This window comes from Haemaphysalis longicornis, unplaced genomic scaffold (assembly GCF_048455015.1).
Source record: "Haemaphysalis longicornis isolate Haplotype H1 unplaced genomic scaffold, Haemaphysalis longicornis Haplotype H1 scaffold_3, whole genome shotgun sequence".
NCBI lineage: Eukaryota > Metazoa > Arthropoda > Arachnida > Ixodida > Ixodidae > Haemaphysalis > Haemaphysalis longicornis.
In genome coordinates, this window is record NW_027526335.1 from 172,591,554 (window position 1) to 172,607,992 (window position 16,439).

Consider the following 16,439-nt stretch of genomic DNA (forward strand, 5'->3'; position numbering starts at 1 on the left):
GCTAGTAAATATATTTAAGCCGTCCCACGCCCCTTGAAAGTAAAAGCAAAAATTTGTGCCTGCCAGGGATCGAACCTTGGACCTTCCGCGTGTTGGGCGGATGTGATAACCACTACACCACAAGCACAGCTGCGGCGACTCCAGAAACTGCCTTTGCGGAATACGCACAATCTCAATGACCTAGTTTCGTACTGGTTCTATCGTTGACAGTCCCCGTGCAGCATGTCGCCACAGTTCTGCTCGGGATTGTGTGCCTTCGCCGGCAAGCCTCCAATCCTTAAGGTTTTAATACTGGACATCCTCAGGACTAAAGAAAGGGGAAGGGAGTATTTGCTAGCGCCGTGAATAACACCCGGTATATTATTTCAGCTAAAAGATATGAGTGTGTTATATTTCAATAGATCATTCGTAGCTGAAGAACAGGGTACGGCTGGGTAAAGAGGGTGCTTCGACCTAAATTTTGTGGCGTTGCAAAATCTTCAGGTAGGTTATATAATTCGCCCCTGCCACCTCAACAGTAAAGTGGAGTAGGGTAAAAAGGTTGAGGGAATTCGTAAATGAACACGGCCGTGGGGGCCCAACACCTCAGGTATCACAGGCTAGTTAATATATTTAAGCCGTCCCACACCCCTTGAAAGTAAAAGCAAAAATTTGTGCCTGCCAGGGATCGAACCTGGGACCTTCCGCGTGTTAGGCGGATGTGATAACCACTACACCACAAGCACTTTTTTTTTTCTTTATTGCCGGTTTCAAACAAAATCCAGAAACAACGGTACATATGATAAAATCGCTGACTTCACTCAAGCCAGCGCTACATAACTAAAAACGGGGCATAGACAATACCTTTTCAAATTCATGCAAATATTCAGGAGTACATTTCTGACTCTTCCACATTTCTACAATATGTTGGGCACTCTCACAGAAATACTGCCTTGCTGGCCTTCCGTCTACGTCACAGTGCCGAAACGCCATTCGAGACCTCCATATTCCGTGGAGGACCAGCAACATCACTAGGTCGTAAGGCACTCCATTATCGTTTTGCACTGCCAGAAACCGGATGCCATAAGGGCTCAACGGAAACTCCTTTTTTAATGTTCGCTGAAGAACGTCCCACAAAAACACCCCATCCCAACAATCCAAAAAAACATGTTCCACCGTCTCGGGCTTTTTGCACAAAGAACAGTCGACACCCCATGGCACAAACAGACCCTTTTCCAACATCCATGTTTTAACTGGTAAAACTCCACAGTGCAGTTTAAAGAAAAATGTTTTAACACCCGGGGGAATGGCCATAGCTCTTACACGTTTCAAGACGTTCTGCCCTGGGCCCACCGGAAACATGGATCGGTATAAAGGAACAGGAAAACAGATTTCAGCAAGGTCTTTATACAACTTTTTTTTCGACACGGCACTCAAGTACTCCATAGAGAACCGTACACAAAGAAATTGTGTCGCTTGAACAACTTCTTTTAAATACCCGTGTACTGCCCCATTGCAGCTTTGACAAGACGTAACAATGAATTGGGGCAATAGCCTGCCTAACCTGACTTGAATGACGGTGCGCAGGAAGGGGTCCTTTACCTCGCGCAAGAAATAAAAACGATTCACAACTTGTCTCAAAAACAGATGCGAGAGCGATAAACCGCCTTCGCGAACTCTTCGAAAAAGATTCGTCCTACTTGTCCTTTCCCAGGACGAGCCCCAAACAAAAACAGCACAAACGCGATGCAGCCGCTGAACATTGGCGCGAGAACAGTGAATCACCTGCAAAACGTACCAAAGTTTCGGGAACAAAAATATGTTGCACACCGTTGCGCGCGCGAACATCGACAGCGCACGCCCCTTCCCTTCCCACTTTTCCGCTTTATCACGCAACGCAGTCGTCTGGCTTCGCCAGTACGGGTCGCTATCTCTGTAGTTTTCAAGTGGAACGCCTAAGTATTTGACCGGCACAACCAGCCAGTTCATACCTTCAAAGACAGTAGCCGTTACGTCCCAACTGCCATGCCAGAATCCCAAGCACTTGCTCCAATTTACCGAGCTCCCAGTATATTCACAAAACGTCTTAAGCAACGCAACTGCAGTACTAATGCTTTTTCTGTCACGACAAAATAAAGCGATGTCGTCCGCGTATGCCAATACACGTACCTCGCATGCCTGCAACTGGAAACCATGAATACTATTGCTGTTTATTATGCTAGCGCAAAACGACTCGATGTACAAACAAAACAGTAAAGGGGACAGCGGGCATCCTTGCCGTACTGAACGCGTGACATATATTGGGCGGCTCACTGACTTATTTATTACCAGCCTTGTTGAACACTCCTTATACGCCAGTCTTACGCCCTCCGTTATTACTTTCCCTAGGTTTACTTTTTCCAAAATAGTATAGAGTAGCTCATGAGAGACCTTATCAAATGCCTTCTGAAGGTCTATTTGCAGCATGGCTACAACGTCATTCATGCCGTCACAACACTCGAGAATGCTCCGTGCTATGTGTATATTACTAGTTATAGACCTTCCTTTTATTCCACATGTTTGATGTTCGCCTACTATGTCTATTATCACACTCTGTAACCTCCTTGCTAAGACTTTCATTAATATTTTATAATCTACATTCGTCAAAGATATCGGCCTATACGCAGTTACTTTTCTGAGCTCTTCTTTTACATCTGTTTTGGGTATGAGTACAGTGTGCGATTGTGAGAACGAAGGGGGCAGTCTTTCCAGTGTGTAGGCTTCTGAGTAGAGGTCACATAAAACTGGACTTAGGTTATTGCGGAAAGCTTTGTAGAACGCCGTGCACAACCCGTCAGGGCCTGGAGACTTTCCCGGACTTAATTCATCGATAGCCTTCTTAACCTCGTCCACTGTAATTGGTACTTCTAAATTTTCTTTCACCTGTTCATCTATCGTCGACAAGAATCTTAAAAAATTGTCCTTAAACCCTTCTAAGTTTGCAGGTTGGCACGAAAACAAACCATCATAAAAATTACAAAAGGCATAGCTAATTGCTTGTTGTTCATCAAGAACCTGCCCTTTATACTCTATTTCCGCAAAAATATTGCGGGTCGCGTATCTCTTTTCAGAGCTGAGTGCTCTCTTTGTAGGGGCTTCCCCAAACATGAACTTTTCTGCACGTGCTCGAACTATCGCACCATGATATTTCTCTTGTTCTATAGCTTCTAACTGATGTTTCAAAGTTTTAATGTCTTCCTTAAACAGTCCAGGTGACTCGCACTCTAGTGCAGAAAGAGTCTTCAGGTTTCCTCTAAGCAGAACTTCCTTTTTTCGTTTATCATAATGTAAGGCTGTTGACCTTTCCAATGCTGTCATCTTAATATCTGCTACACCACAAGCACAGCTGCGGCGACTCCAGAAACTGCCTTTGCGGAATACGCACAATCTCAATGACCTAGTTCCGTACTGGTCCTATCGTTGACAGTCCCCGTGCAACATGTCGCCACAGTTCTGCTCGGGATTGTGTGCCTTCGCCGGCAAGCCTCCAATCCTTAAGGTTTTAATACTGTACATTCTAAGGACTAAGGAAAGGGGAAGGGGCTATTTGACCGCGCCGTGAATAACACCCGGTATGTTATTTGAGCTAAAAGCTATGAGTGTGTTATATTTCAATAGATCATTCGGAGCTGAAGAACAGGGTACGGCTGGGAAAAGGGGGTGCTTCGACCTACATTTTGTAGCGTTGCAAAATCTTCAGGTAGGTTATATGATTCGCCCCTGCCACCTCAACAGTGAAGCGGAGTAGGGTAAGAAGGTAGAGGGAACTCGTAAATGAACACGGCCGTGGGGGCCCAACACCTCAGGTATCACAGGCTAGTTAATATATTTAAGCCGTCCCACACCCCTTGAAAGTAAAAGCAAAAATTTGTGCCTGCCAGGGATCGAACCTGGGACCTTCCGCGTGTTAGGCGGATGTGATAACCACTACACCACAAGCACAGCTGCGGCGACTCCAGAAACTGCCTTTGCGGAATACACACAATCTCAATGACCTAGTTCCGTACTGGTTCTATCGTTGACAGTCCCCGTGCAACATGTCGCCACAGTTCTGCTCGGGATTGTGTGCCTTCGCCGGCAAGCCTCCAATCCTTAAGGTTTTAATACTGGACATCCTAAGGACTAATGAAAGGGGAAGGGAGTATTTGCTAGCGCCGTGCATAACACCCGGTATCTTATTTGAGCTAACAGATATGAGTGTGTTATATTTCAATAGATCATTCGTAGCTGAAGAACAGGGTACGGCTGGGTAAAGGGGGTGCTTCGACCTAAATTTTGTGGCGTTGCAAAATCTTCAGGTAGGATATATAATTCGCCCCTGCCACCTCAACAGTAAAGTGGAGTAGGGTAAAAAGGTTGAGGGAACTCGTAAATGAACACGGCTGTGGGGGCCCAACACCTCAGGTATCACAGGCTAGTTAATATATTTAAGCCGTCCCACACCCCTTGAAAGTAAAAGCAAAAATTTGTGCCTGCCAGGGATCGAACCTGGGACCTTCCGCGTGTTAGGCGGATGTGATAACCACTACACCACAAGCACAGCTGCGGCGACTCCAGAAACTGCCTTTGCGGAATACGCACAATCTCAATGACCTAGTTCCGTACTGGTTCTATCGTTGACAGTCCCCGTGCAACATGTCGCCACAGTTCTGCTCGGGATTGTGTGCCTTCGCCGGCAAGCCTCCAATCCTTAAGGTTTTAATACTGGACATCCTAAGGACTAAGGAAAGGGGAAGGGAATATTTGCTAGCGCCGTGAATAACACCCGGTATATTATTTGAGCTAAAAGATATGAGTGTGTTATATTTCAATAGATCATTCGTAGCTGAAGAACAGGGTACGGCTGGGTAAAGGGGGTGCTTCGACCTAAATTTTGTGGCGTTGCAAAATCTTCAGGTAGGTTATATAATTCGCCCCTGCCACCTCAACAGTAAAGTGGAGTAGGGTAAAAAGGTTGAGGGAACTCGTAAATGAACACGGCTGTGGGGGCCCAACACCTCAGGTATCACAGGCTAGTTAATAAATTTAAGCCGTCCCACACCCCTTGAAAGTAAAAGCAAAAATTTGTGCCTGCCAGGGATCGAACCTGGGACCTTCCGCGTGTTAGGCGGATGTGATAACCACTACACCACAAGCACAGCTGCGGCGACTCCAGAAACTGCCTTTGCGGAATACGCACAATCTCAATGACCTAGTTCCGTACTGGTTCTATCGTTGACAGTCCCCGTGCAACATGTCGCCACAGTTCTGCTCGGGATTGTGTGCCTTCGCCGGCAAGCCTCCAATCCTTAAGGTTTTAATACTGGACATCCTAAGGACTAAGGAAAGGGGAAGGGAATATTTGCTAGCGCCGTGAATAACACCCGGTATATTATTTGAGCTAAAAGATATGAGTGTGTTATATTTCAATAGATCATTCGTAGCTGAAGAACAGGGTACGGCTGGGTAAAGGGGGTGCTTCGACCTAAATTTTGTGGCGTTGCAAAATCTTCAGGTAGGTTATATAATTCGCCCCTGCCACCTCAACAGTAAAGTGGAGTAGGGTAAAAAGGTTGAGGGAACTCGTAAATGAACACGGCTGTGGGGGCCCAACACCTCAGGTATCACAGGCTAGTTAATATATTAAAGCCGTCCCACACCCCTTGAAAGTAAAAGCAAAAATTTGTGCCTGCCAGGGATCGAACCTGGGACCTTCCGCGTGTTAGGCGGATGTGATAACCACTACACCACAAGCACAGCTGCGGCGACTCCAGAAACTGCCTTTGCGGAATACGCACAATCTCAATGACCTAGTTTCGTACTGGTTCTATCGTTGACAGTCCCCGTGCAGCATGTCGCCACAGTTCTGCTCGGGATTGTGTGCCTTCGCCGGCAAGCCTCCAATCCTTAAGGTTTTAATACTGGACATCCTAAGGACTAAGGAAAGGGGAAGGGAATATTTGCTAGCGCCGTGAATAACACCCGGTATATTATTTGAGCTAAAAGATATGAGTGTGTTATATTTCAATAGATCATTCGTAGCTGAAGAACAGGGTACGGCTGGGTAAAGGGGGTGCTTCGACCTAAATTTTGTGGCGTTGCAAAATCTTCAGGTAGGTTATATAATTCGCCCCTGCCACCTCAACAGTAAAGTGGAGTAGGGTAAAAAGGTTGAGGGAACTCGTAAATGAACACGGCTGTGGGGGCCCAACACCTCAGGTATCACAGGCTAGTTAATATATTTAAGCCGTCCCACACCCCTTTAAAGTAAAAGCAAAAATTTGTGCCTGCCAGGGATCGAACCTGGGACCTTCCGCGTGTTAGGCGGATGTGATAACCACTACACCACAAGCACAGCTGCGGCGACTCCAGAAACTGCCTTTGCGGAATACGCACAATCTCAATGACCTAGTTCCGTACTGGTTCTATCGTTGACAGTCCCCGTGCAACATGTCGCCACAGTTCTGCTCGGGATTGTGTGCCTTCGCCGGCAAGCCTCCAATCCTTAAGGTTTTAATACTGTACATCCTAAGGACTAAGGAAAGGGGAAGGGGCTATTTGACCGCGCCGTGAATAACACCCGGTATGTTATTTGAGCTAAAAGCTATGAGTGTGTTATATTTCAATAGATAATTCTGAGCTGAAGAACAGGGTACGGCTGGGTAAAGGGGGTGCTTCGACCTAAATTTTGTGGCGTTGCAAAATGTTAAGGTAGGTTATATAATTCGCCCCTGCCACCTCAACAGTGAAGTGGAGTAGGGTAAGAAGGTAGAGGGAACTCGTAAATGAACACGGCCGTGGGGGCCCAACACCTCAGGTATCACAGGCTAGTTATTATATTTAAGACGTCCCACACCCCTTGAAAGTAAAAGCAAAAATTTGTGCCTGACAGGGATCGAACCTGGGACCTTCCGCGTGTTAGGCGCATGTGATAACCACTACACCACAAGCACTTTTTTTATTGCTTGTTAACTATACAGAACAAAACACACACACAAACACACAAGACACCTCACCAACTCGTTTGTTATCTACTGTGTCTAGAATTTCTTTAAACATGCCAGAATATCAAGCATGCTTGTTCACTCCGGCGGGTCATGCTGGGCTTGATACACATCGCGTATGTAGCACACACTTTCAATGAAATTTTCCCTTTCCGGGCGGGTATGGGTATCTACATTGTCTACAGATTTTCTAGTTTTCCCCAATGCGTGCCGGCTCAAAAGCATTATCATATCGTACGGTATTCCTCCATCATTTACAACGGGCAAGTAGCGAATACCGTGTGGGCTGATGGAGAGTTCTTTTTTGAGGGTTCTTTTAAGCACATCCCAGTTAAACACAGCGTCCCAACAATTAATAAACACATGTTCTACAGTTTCTGGTGTTTTAGAAAGACGACAATCAGTGTCCCACGGTACAAACAGACCTTTTTCATGCAGAAACGTTTTTACTGCTAGTGTGTTCGTGTGTAGCTTAAAAAAGAACGACTTGACTGGCAAGAACGTTTTACTGGCATTTTTCTCACTCTCCTCAGCACGTCTTGACCCGCTGTGCCAATGTAATTTGCCCGATAAAGCGGAACAGGCATCATTGTTTCCACTAAATCGCCGTACAGCCTTTTCCTCATAACTGTACTTAGGTACTCTCTGGAGAACCGAACACTTAAAAACCGAAAGGACTAGATATCTTCACGCAAATACCCGCTCACAGACCTTCCCATGCACTGCGTAGACGACACAATAAATTCCGGTAGGTGCCTTTGAAGTCGCACAATAATTACAGTACTCAAGAAAGGATCACTCTGGTCTCGTAAGAAAATAAAGCGTGAAACAAGTTGCCGAACGAAGAGGTGGGCAAGGCCAAGCCCTCCACAACGCACGGATCGGAACAAGTGGGTTCGGCTGGTTCGCTCCCAGCTCGATCCCCAGATGAACATTGCGAACACTCTGTGTATCTTTTGGACACTGACGCGAGACATAAAGAGCACTTGCAATACATACCAGACTTTGGCTACTAAAAACACATTGCTCACAATTTCACGCGAAAACATAGAAAAATCTCGACCCTGCCATGCCTGCACCTTCTCCTTCATTTTTTTCGTTTCCTTAGCCCAATGCTCTGCGCTTTCTTGATAACAACCCAGCGGAACACCCAGGTATGTGCCCGGCAGCGATGTCCATTGCTTGTTTGCATAATACTCGGGAGGGTTCGGCCAGCTTCCATGCCAGAACCCAGCGCTATTCCCCCAGTTTATTTCACTCCCAGTCTGTGTGCAGCAATGACTGGCGGTTTTTTCAACCTGCAATACACTTTCGCTGTCTGTACAAAACACCGCTATGTCGTCTGCATATGCAAGAATTTTGACCTCTGTGGTGTGTACATTAAAGCCCCTGATACTGTCATCATTTAGGACACTCAAACAGAAAGGTTCCAGATACATTGCAAACAATAATGGGCTTAATGGACAACCTTGCCTTACAGACGATCTAACAGGTATGCTTCCAGTTAGAGAGCTGTTTATAACAATGCGCGTTGTGCATTCGCTATACACCATTTTAACCCCCTCCAAAATAACGTTTCCAACATTCACATGGTCCAAGACATCCAATAATAATTCGTGCGAAACCCGGTCGAATGCTTTCGCTAAATCGATCTGCATCATAGCTACGCGACTCTCAAGAGCGTCAACATTCTAGCACACTCCGCGCAACATGCACATTTGTCGCAATTTTGCGTCCCTTGATACCGCATGTCTGATGAGGCCCGACTACTTGTGTTATCACGGTTTGCATTCTTTTTGCGAGTACCTTCACGTAGATTTTATAATCAACGTTCGTAAGGCTTATAGGGCGGTAAGATTCCACCGATGTCAATTTTTCCGGATCGTCCGTTTCAGGGATTAATACCAAATTAGCTGTAGTGAATGATCGAGGCACGCGCTTTACTGAATACAACTCGCCAATAACGGCATGCAATATTGGAGCAACGACGCGCATAAAGGCCTTGTAAAATCCCGCCCCCAAACCGTCCGGTCCAGCCGATTTTCCAGCGGAGAGTGCGTCAATGGCGTCGTTTATCTCTTCCAAACTGATGGCCTGCTCCAAGCACTGTTTAACCTCGTCGTCTAACTTGGGCATGCGCATTGGAAAATCATTCATGAACCCTGCTTCGGTTCGCCTTTTCTTTCCTAACAGTTCACTATAGTGCTCAACAAATGCTGCTTCAATTTTTTCTTTGTCCTCTGTTATTTGGTTCTTATACTGTATGCGTTTAATCTCAATTTTTGCTGTATATCTTTTTTTCTTCACTTAGCGCCCTTTTGTTAGGTGCTTCTCCCGCCCACAATTTCTCGCTTCGAGCACGAATCATTGCCGCGCGATATCTTTCCGAGTCAATGGCCTCCAGTTCGTTTGTCACGCCTTTTATTTCGTTTAGGAAAGTACCAGGTTGAGAGCTTTCTATCTCTTTGAAGTAGACAAGTTGTGCTTTTAGTTCATTTTCTTTTTTCCTTTCATTGTAGCGCAGCGTGCTCGCTCTTTCTATTGCCATAAGCTTTATGCTGTTTTTCAATTCTTCCCACTTCTCGTTGAAAGAGGTCGGTTGAGGTGAGAATAACTTCTCGACTTCTCTTTCCACACGCTCTACGAATTTCTCATCCTGGAGTAGCTTTGTATTGAACTTCCACAGTTCCCAGTTGAATTTTGACGTTTTTTGCTTGCCCCAACCGTGAACACCACTAAGCTATGGTCACTAAATGACACGTGTCCTACATCATATCCGCTGAGCAGAGGGACTACTTCTCATGAAACATACGCGCGATCAAGTCGGGCATGGCACTCGCTTTGAAAATGCGTGTACCGGGGGGTGCTTCCGCTTCTACACGCCAGTCGTACATCTTCTAAACAATGGGTACTCGTCAGTGCACATAATAACTTTGCACTCTTATCGCACACAGCGGCGTTTGTAGAGCGATCTTCCATATAGCAGACGCAGTTAAAATCGCCTAGCAATAGTACGCGTCTGTAACACTGCAAAAAAGATTCTATCTACTGAAAAAAAAACACTCCGCTTGCTTTCCAGGTTAGGAGCATAAACTCAAATAACCCTCCAAAGGAATCCATTGTACGAAAAATCAACGACGACATACCGACCCACATCACGTACTATTACCTTCTCTACTACAATACCGATGCTGTATCTAAGAAAAACAGCGCCGCCCCCAGACGTACCCGTAGCGTGACTCACACACACGTAGTATCGGCCTGTAAACGGCTGGACCATCCTATCAGTGCCGTCTTGGCTCTCGACCTTTGTCTCCTGGACAACGACAACGTCTAACCCGTCCTCGAGAAACAATCGGCTGAGCTGGTACTGCTTGCGCCTGGCCGATAATCCACGAACATTTAGCGTAGCCACACACAGAGCTGCATCGTTACATTTATCGTCCATTCCGAAAAACAAGACAATTTTAAACCGGTTATTGTGCTGCCCTGCTCCATATATCTGCAACATGGGTGAGCTCACCGTACCGTTGGAGGTCGTGTTCAGGCGCTTCACCAACAACACCTACGCCGTCGAGGAGGTTCAAGGTTCGGTCCAGCGACTAAGCACACAACACACGTCAATTCTGCCTCTACGAAGGGGGCGTTGCCGCCGCCTTTCGGTCCGTTGTCACGTTGGGTTTGGGCTTGAAGGACGATCGTCTGACGGGCGGCTCACTTGCCGTTGCCGCAGCAACAATGGCTAAAGGCTTGACGTCGTGACTGCGGTTCTCCTTGCGCTGTTTCTTAGCCGCTGCTCCTGACGCGTCCTTTTCATCGTCGTCTGTCTCACCGGGCTCGTTCTTTTTCGCCGTACCCTCTTCTTCTTGCATCCGGTTGTCTTCAATTTCTTCAGCTTCCGCGGCGCCCTCAACAGGAGCCTCTTGCACGGGCGGTACCTTCGTTGCAGTCGGCGTTACGGGGTTGTCCTGGGAAAGCGGTGGTTTGGGGGCTGGTGTTCCCGCCCCACCTCCCGCAGCGGCTTCCGCCTCCGCTTCGTCCATGACGAGCTCCGAGTCACCCTCTTTCGTCAACGGCCCTGCCACCTTCGCGTACGTCTTCACGCAGCTGGTCTCGTCGTGGCCGAAACGACGACAAATGCAGCAGCGAGGTACGCGGCACTCACGCCTCACGTGTCCAGAGCAGTGACACCGCAGGCACATGGCTGCCCGTCCGGGCACCACAAGCAGAGGGTTGTCGCCGGCGACTCGAAGCTGATGCGGTAGGTCGTCAATCTGGACCCCTAGTTTGAGCTGGACCATCACCCAGCGAGTCGTCGATCCTTTGTTGACGACGCCGTGAACCCACCAGCGCTCCCTCGTCACGCTGACGACCTTGCCGTAGGCGGCAAGGGCAGCGCGCACGTCGTCGTCCGGCACGTTATACAACAACCAGTGAAGTTTCAGCCGAATGTCCTGGTTGCTGGGGTCGATAACAACGCAGCGGTGCCCTTTCACACTCACGTCAGTGGCCTGGATGTTGCGTTTGCCCTGTTAAACATTATCGCCCGAACGTGATTCATCTGATACGCCCCCAGCGCGAGCACGTCTGAGAGCAGATTCAGATGAGCCAATGTGTCCCGGAAATCTTCCACTCGATATGGTCGAGCCCTGAGGTCAACGTGCAAAAAAAAACAGTGTTATTCACCGAACGCCCTGATGGTAGACTTGGCAGCGAGACTTGGTATTCGTGGTCGTCCGTGGCAGCATTCCTGTTTCCGCAGCCCTGCCGGAGTGCTGAATCCGCTCTCAGGGAGCACATGATCGCACGTTCGCTCACTGCGGTGGCCGGAAGTGGAATCCCCTACACCACAAGTACACCTGCTGCGACTCCAGAAACCGCCTTTGCGGAATACGCATAATCTCACTGACCTAGTTGCGTACCGGTTCTAGCGTTAACAGACACCGTAGCACATGTTGCCACACTTGTCCTCGGTATTGCGTGCCTTCGATGGAAAGCACTTACTCCTTCAGGTTTCCATACAGGACATCCGAAGGACTAAGGAAAGGGGAAGGGGCTATTTTCCCGCGCCGTGAATAAAACCCGGTATCTTATTTGAGCTAAAAGCTATGAGTGTGCTATATTTCAATAGATCATTCGGAGCTGAAGAACAGAGTACGGCTGGGAAAAGGGGGTGCTTCGACCTAAATTTTGCGGCTCTGCAAAATGTTAAGGTAGGTTATCTAATTCGCCCCTGCCACCTCAACAGTGAAGCGGAGTAGGGTAAGAAGGTAGAGGGAACTCGTAAATGAACACGGCCGTGGGGGCCCAACACCTCAAGTATCACAGGCTAGTTAATATATTTAAGCCGCCCCACATCCCTTGAAAGCAAAAGCAAAAATTTGTGCCTGCCAGGGATCCAACCTGGGACCTTCCGCGTGTTAGGCGGATGTGATAACCACTACACCACAAGCACAGCTGCGGCGACTCCAGAAACCGCCTTTGCGGAATACGCACAATCTCACTGACCTAGTTCCGTACCGGTTCTATCGTTGACAATCGCCGTGCCACATGTCGCCACAGTTGTGCTCGGGATTGTGTGCCTTCACTGGCAAGCGTCTAATCCTTAAGGTTTTAATACTGGACATCCGAAGGACTAAGGAAAGGAGAAGGGGCTATTTGCCCGCGCTGTGAATAACACCCGGTATATTATTTGAGCTAAAAGATATGAGTGTGTTATATTTCAATAGATCATTCGTAGCTGAAGAACAGGGTACGGCTGGGTAAAGGGGGTGCTTCGACCTAAATTTTGTGGCGTTGCAAAATCTTCAGGTAGGTTATATAATTCGCCCCTGCCACCTCAACAGTGAAGTGGAGTAGGGTAAGAAGGTTGAGGGAACTCGTAAATGAACACGGCCGTGGGGGCCCAACACCTCAGGTATCACAGGCTAGTTAATATATTTAAGCCGTCCCACACCCCTTGAAAGTAAAAGCAAAAATTTGTGCCTGCCAGGGATCGAACCTGGGACCTTCCGCGTGTTAGGCGGATGTGATAACCACTGCTCGGCCGGTTGAGGTGTCGGCGTTACGCCAGACAGTTACCGGCCTCTGTCCCCCCTCCCCCCCCCTCCCCAACAACCACTTCATCATCATCATCATCAACCACTACACCACAAGCACAGCTGCGGCGACTCCAGAAACCGCCTGTGCGCAATACGCACAATCTCACTGGCCTAGTTCCGTGCCGGTTCTAGCGTTAACAGACACCGTAGCACATGTTGCCACACTTGTCCTCGGTATTGCGTGCCTTCGATGGAAAGCACTTACTCCTTCAGGTCTGCATACAGGACATCCGAAGGACTAAGGAAAGGGGAAGGGGTTATTTGACCGTGCCGTGAATAACACCCGGTATCTTTTTGAGCTAAAAGCTATAAGTGTACTATATTTTAATAGATCATTTGGAGCATAAGCACGAAGTACGGCTGGGAACAGGGGGTTCTTAGACCTAAATGTTGTGGCGTTGCACAATGTTAAGGTAGGTTATATTAATCCCCCATGCCACCTCAAAGGAAAGTGGAATACGGTAAGGAGGTAGAGGGAACTGGTGAATGAACAAGGCCTTGGGGACTTAAAACTTGAGGTATCACAGCCTTTTTAAACCTATTTATGCGGTCCCGCATCCCCTAAAAGCAAAAGCAAAAAATGTGTGTCTGCCAGGGATCCAACCTGGGACCTCGCGCGTGTTAGGCGGGTGTACAAGCACAGCACCAGTGGCCTCAGAAACCGCATTTGTGAAATGCAGACATTCGCACTAATCTACGTATCGGTTCTAGCGTTACCGGTCACCGTGGCACACATGACCGCAGATGTCCTCAAGATGGAAAATCGTCAAAAAAAATGCAGTACTAGCAGAGGATTCGATATCCGCCTGCTGCAGGAGTAAGCGAAGGGGGTAGGCAGATGGGCACACTCCAGGTCAGTGCTTGCGAGCCCCTCAATTCGGCTAGGTGCTAAGCGTGCGCGACATTTAAACAACATCGTGCAGCCTGAGGAACTCACCCGGGCTGCTTTATTGAACGGTTACTTCGACCTCTAGAATCTTCCATTTTACCCGTTGATGTAACGGTGGGCTTCCTGAAGCTGACTGTAATGTTGGTCAAACAGCATTTCTTTGATTTATTCCTACAAAATTGGAGATGCAACTCTTTCTGGCTTGTAAATAACTTCTGAAGAAATCTACGGCGTGTCAGACGGGATGGGGATAGGTATACACAAAAACATTAGCGCAATATTGTTTCCTTATTCTTCTCCTGGTGTTGTCTAATGCGCTATCTCTTTCTTTTGAACGTACATTATTCTTAGCCCTATCTCTTATTCGATTATTAAATACTCGTTTTACGGCTATTGTGCTAGCTGCTGAGTCTTAGGTGGGAAAAGTTAAATAAACTTGCACCAAAAATGTATAAATGTGGGATGAGCAAATTGCGAGGAAACTTTTTGTGCGCATTCCTGAATGTTCGCCAGAGAGTTCTCGTCTGTTGAACATTTCACCACAACATTAACGGCAACAATATCGCGGAAATAGCTCGAAGTATCCCTAGTGCTGGTTAGTCCAAGATGGTTGACATTTCCAAATCAACCAAGTACGTACTCCATGTTCCCCGTTCTGTTTGTGCGTTGCGAAAGTAACAACGGTTCATAGAAGGTGAGCTACGTAATTAAAAATTTAACAATTCCCGATTCATTTATCAACCTACGCGGTCCTGATGGTCATTAAGGATAGCAGGGAGGATCCCTACACAAGGCAAGCGTGGCAGAGGGCGGCAGAAAGTTAGGTGGGCAGATGAGGTCAAGGCCTGGATAAATTGGTCGCGGTTAGCACAGGGTCGGGATAATCCGACATTTTTGGGAGAGGCCTTTGCCCTTCTGTGGGCGTAGGCAAGATGATGATGATGATGACGATGATAAGGGTGGTGAACAATTCCTGGTGTGTTGAGAAATTTTAGTCATAGAACAAGCCTCTCAATACTAACTTGGCAAGGAAAGTGGCAGCGTTTTTTCTGCTGCAAAGAACAGGCAAAAATGCAGCTTGCAGGAATAAATTACGAAATGCGGCTGGACACAGCGAAGTACGTTACGGCGGGTCTACCAAAAGACGAAAAATATATTGCGCTCGGAGTGGTGCCGAATTTTTTCAGAGGATGCCTAAACACTCCTGCGGTATCACTCATCTGAGATGATTTCCGCCTAGTGGTATTCCGTAAAAAATTGTTAAGAGCGCTGAAAATTGCAAGCCACTAAGCCTACACCATGTTGTCTGAGAGTTTCCTACCGGAATAAACCGCATTATTTGCACTGTACCCTTTCAAAAACATCGTTATGAGGGTGGGTCAAAATTACCCGCGTTCTTGCCATCAACTAAACACGAGAACTGTCGAGTAGGACAAAACAGCGACGTAGGCTTTACCAATTACAAAAAAATGGCAGCATCTCCACTCACTGGATGATGGCGAGGGTGCGGAGTATGGGGACTCGAAATGACATCCCAGTTGCGCCCCGACAAACATCCGACTTGCACACCGACCGTCATCCGATCGGGGCCGTGAGTAGGACTTCGATTATTCCCAAAATGAAACTGCAACGCACGGCTCAAATCTAATTTCGCTTGATTTTCGCTTGTTGACGGTGTGCGCACGTATGGACGTGGAGGGATATTGGGAGGTTCTAAGCTACTCCGAACCGTTACAGGCGAGGGAGTAAGCCGTTTTACTCTCGGGTACTAACTCATGGTCGTAGCCCAGTGGGTAAGACGACTGACACCAGACACAGGCTCGAATCCTGCCGGTGCCAGTGTGATTTTTGTTGCGATTGTAAATGCAATGAGCACGGCCGCGTGCCGACATTATGCGGTCCTCAGGTACTACGCACCGAAACGTGCTAGATTCCATTTTGCAGCGGTAGAAGCACCAGAGCGCTGTTCCTGAGCTCGGCAAACGTCGCCTGTTTATGAACTAGAGTGTTGCATCAAAAGTAATCGAGTTGACGACGATACGGAGAAGCATAAAGGAGCCTTTTGACGAAGCGTTATGGGTGTACTTGTAAGATTACCTGTAGCATCCTGTGCCGTGGCCTCTGGTTTACGGAAGGTTTCTGGTGGCGCGCAATTCCAAAGGTTGTTAGAAAATTTCGGATCTCGTCAAATTTTGTTGACTGAACCTTACGGTGAATCCCGTGGATTAAACTCATTAGCGCTGTGTGAGCTCGGCGCTAATGGGATAACTAGATCGTTTTTTAACACTTCAACGAAGCTAAGGCAATTCGTCGTGAATGTATTACGGCTGCAATGCTGTGAGCCCTATAGAGGCTGTTCTTTATAACAGACATTTCACGCAACACGCAGAGTTGCAGACGACACAGGCAAGTGCTCTTGATAAACTTCCTACAGAAAACAACTCCACT

The 16,439-nt window shown here is 47.6% G+C and overlaps 9 non-coding genes across 9 annotated transcripts; all 9 read right to left on the bottom strand.

Annotated features, from left to right (window-relative positions):
* Nucleotides 1-54: 54 nt before the first annotated feature.
* Trnav-aac (transfer RNA valine (anticodon AAC)) lies at nt 55-127 on the bottom strand. Its single transcript has one exon. It is a non-coding gene; the product is annotated as a tRNA-Val (tRNA).
* A 525-nt stretch (nt 128-652) lies between these two features.
* Trnav-aac (transfer RNA valine (anticodon AAC)) lies at nt 653-725 on the bottom strand. The gene has a single exon. It is a non-coding gene; the product is annotated as a tRNA-Val (tRNA).
* A 3,162-nt stretch (nt 726-3,887) lies between these two features.
* Nucleotides 3,888-3,960, bottom strand: Trnav-aac (transfer RNA valine (anticodon AAC)). Its single transcript has one exon. It is a non-coding gene; the product is annotated as a tRNA-Val (tRNA).
* Nucleotides 3,961-4,485: 525 nt separating this feature from the next.
* Nucleotides 4,486-4,558, bottom strand: Trnav-aac (transfer RNA valine (anticodon AAC)). The gene has a single exon. It is a non-coding gene; the product is annotated as a tRNA-Val (tRNA).
* A 525-nt stretch (nt 4,559-5,083) lies between these two features.
* Nucleotides 5,084-5,156, bottom strand: Trnav-aac (transfer RNA valine (anticodon AAC)). Its single transcript has one exon. It is a non-coding gene; the product is annotated as a tRNA-Val (tRNA).
* A 525-nt stretch (nt 5,157-5,681) lies between these two features.
* Nucleotides 5,682-5,754, bottom strand: Trnav-aac (transfer RNA valine (anticodon AAC)). The gene has a single exon. It is a non-coding gene; the product is annotated as a tRNA-Val (tRNA).
* Nucleotides 5,755-6,279: 525 nt separating this feature from the next.
* Trnav-aac (transfer RNA valine (anticodon AAC)) lies at nt 6,280-6,352 on the bottom strand. Its single transcript has one exon. It is a non-coding gene; the product is annotated as a tRNA-Val (tRNA).
* A 525-nt stretch (nt 6,353-6,877) lies between these two features.
* Nucleotides 6,878-6,950, bottom strand: Trnav-aac (transfer RNA valine (anticodon AAC)). The gene has a single exon. It is a non-coding gene; the product is annotated as a tRNA-Val (tRNA).
* A 5,433-nt stretch (nt 6,951-12,383) lies between these two features.
* On the bottom strand, nt 12,384-12,456 carry Trnav-aac (transfer RNA valine (anticodon AAC)). The gene has a single exon. It is a non-coding gene; the product is annotated as a tRNA-Val (tRNA).
* Nucleotides 12,457-16,439: the final 3,983 nt, after the last annotated feature.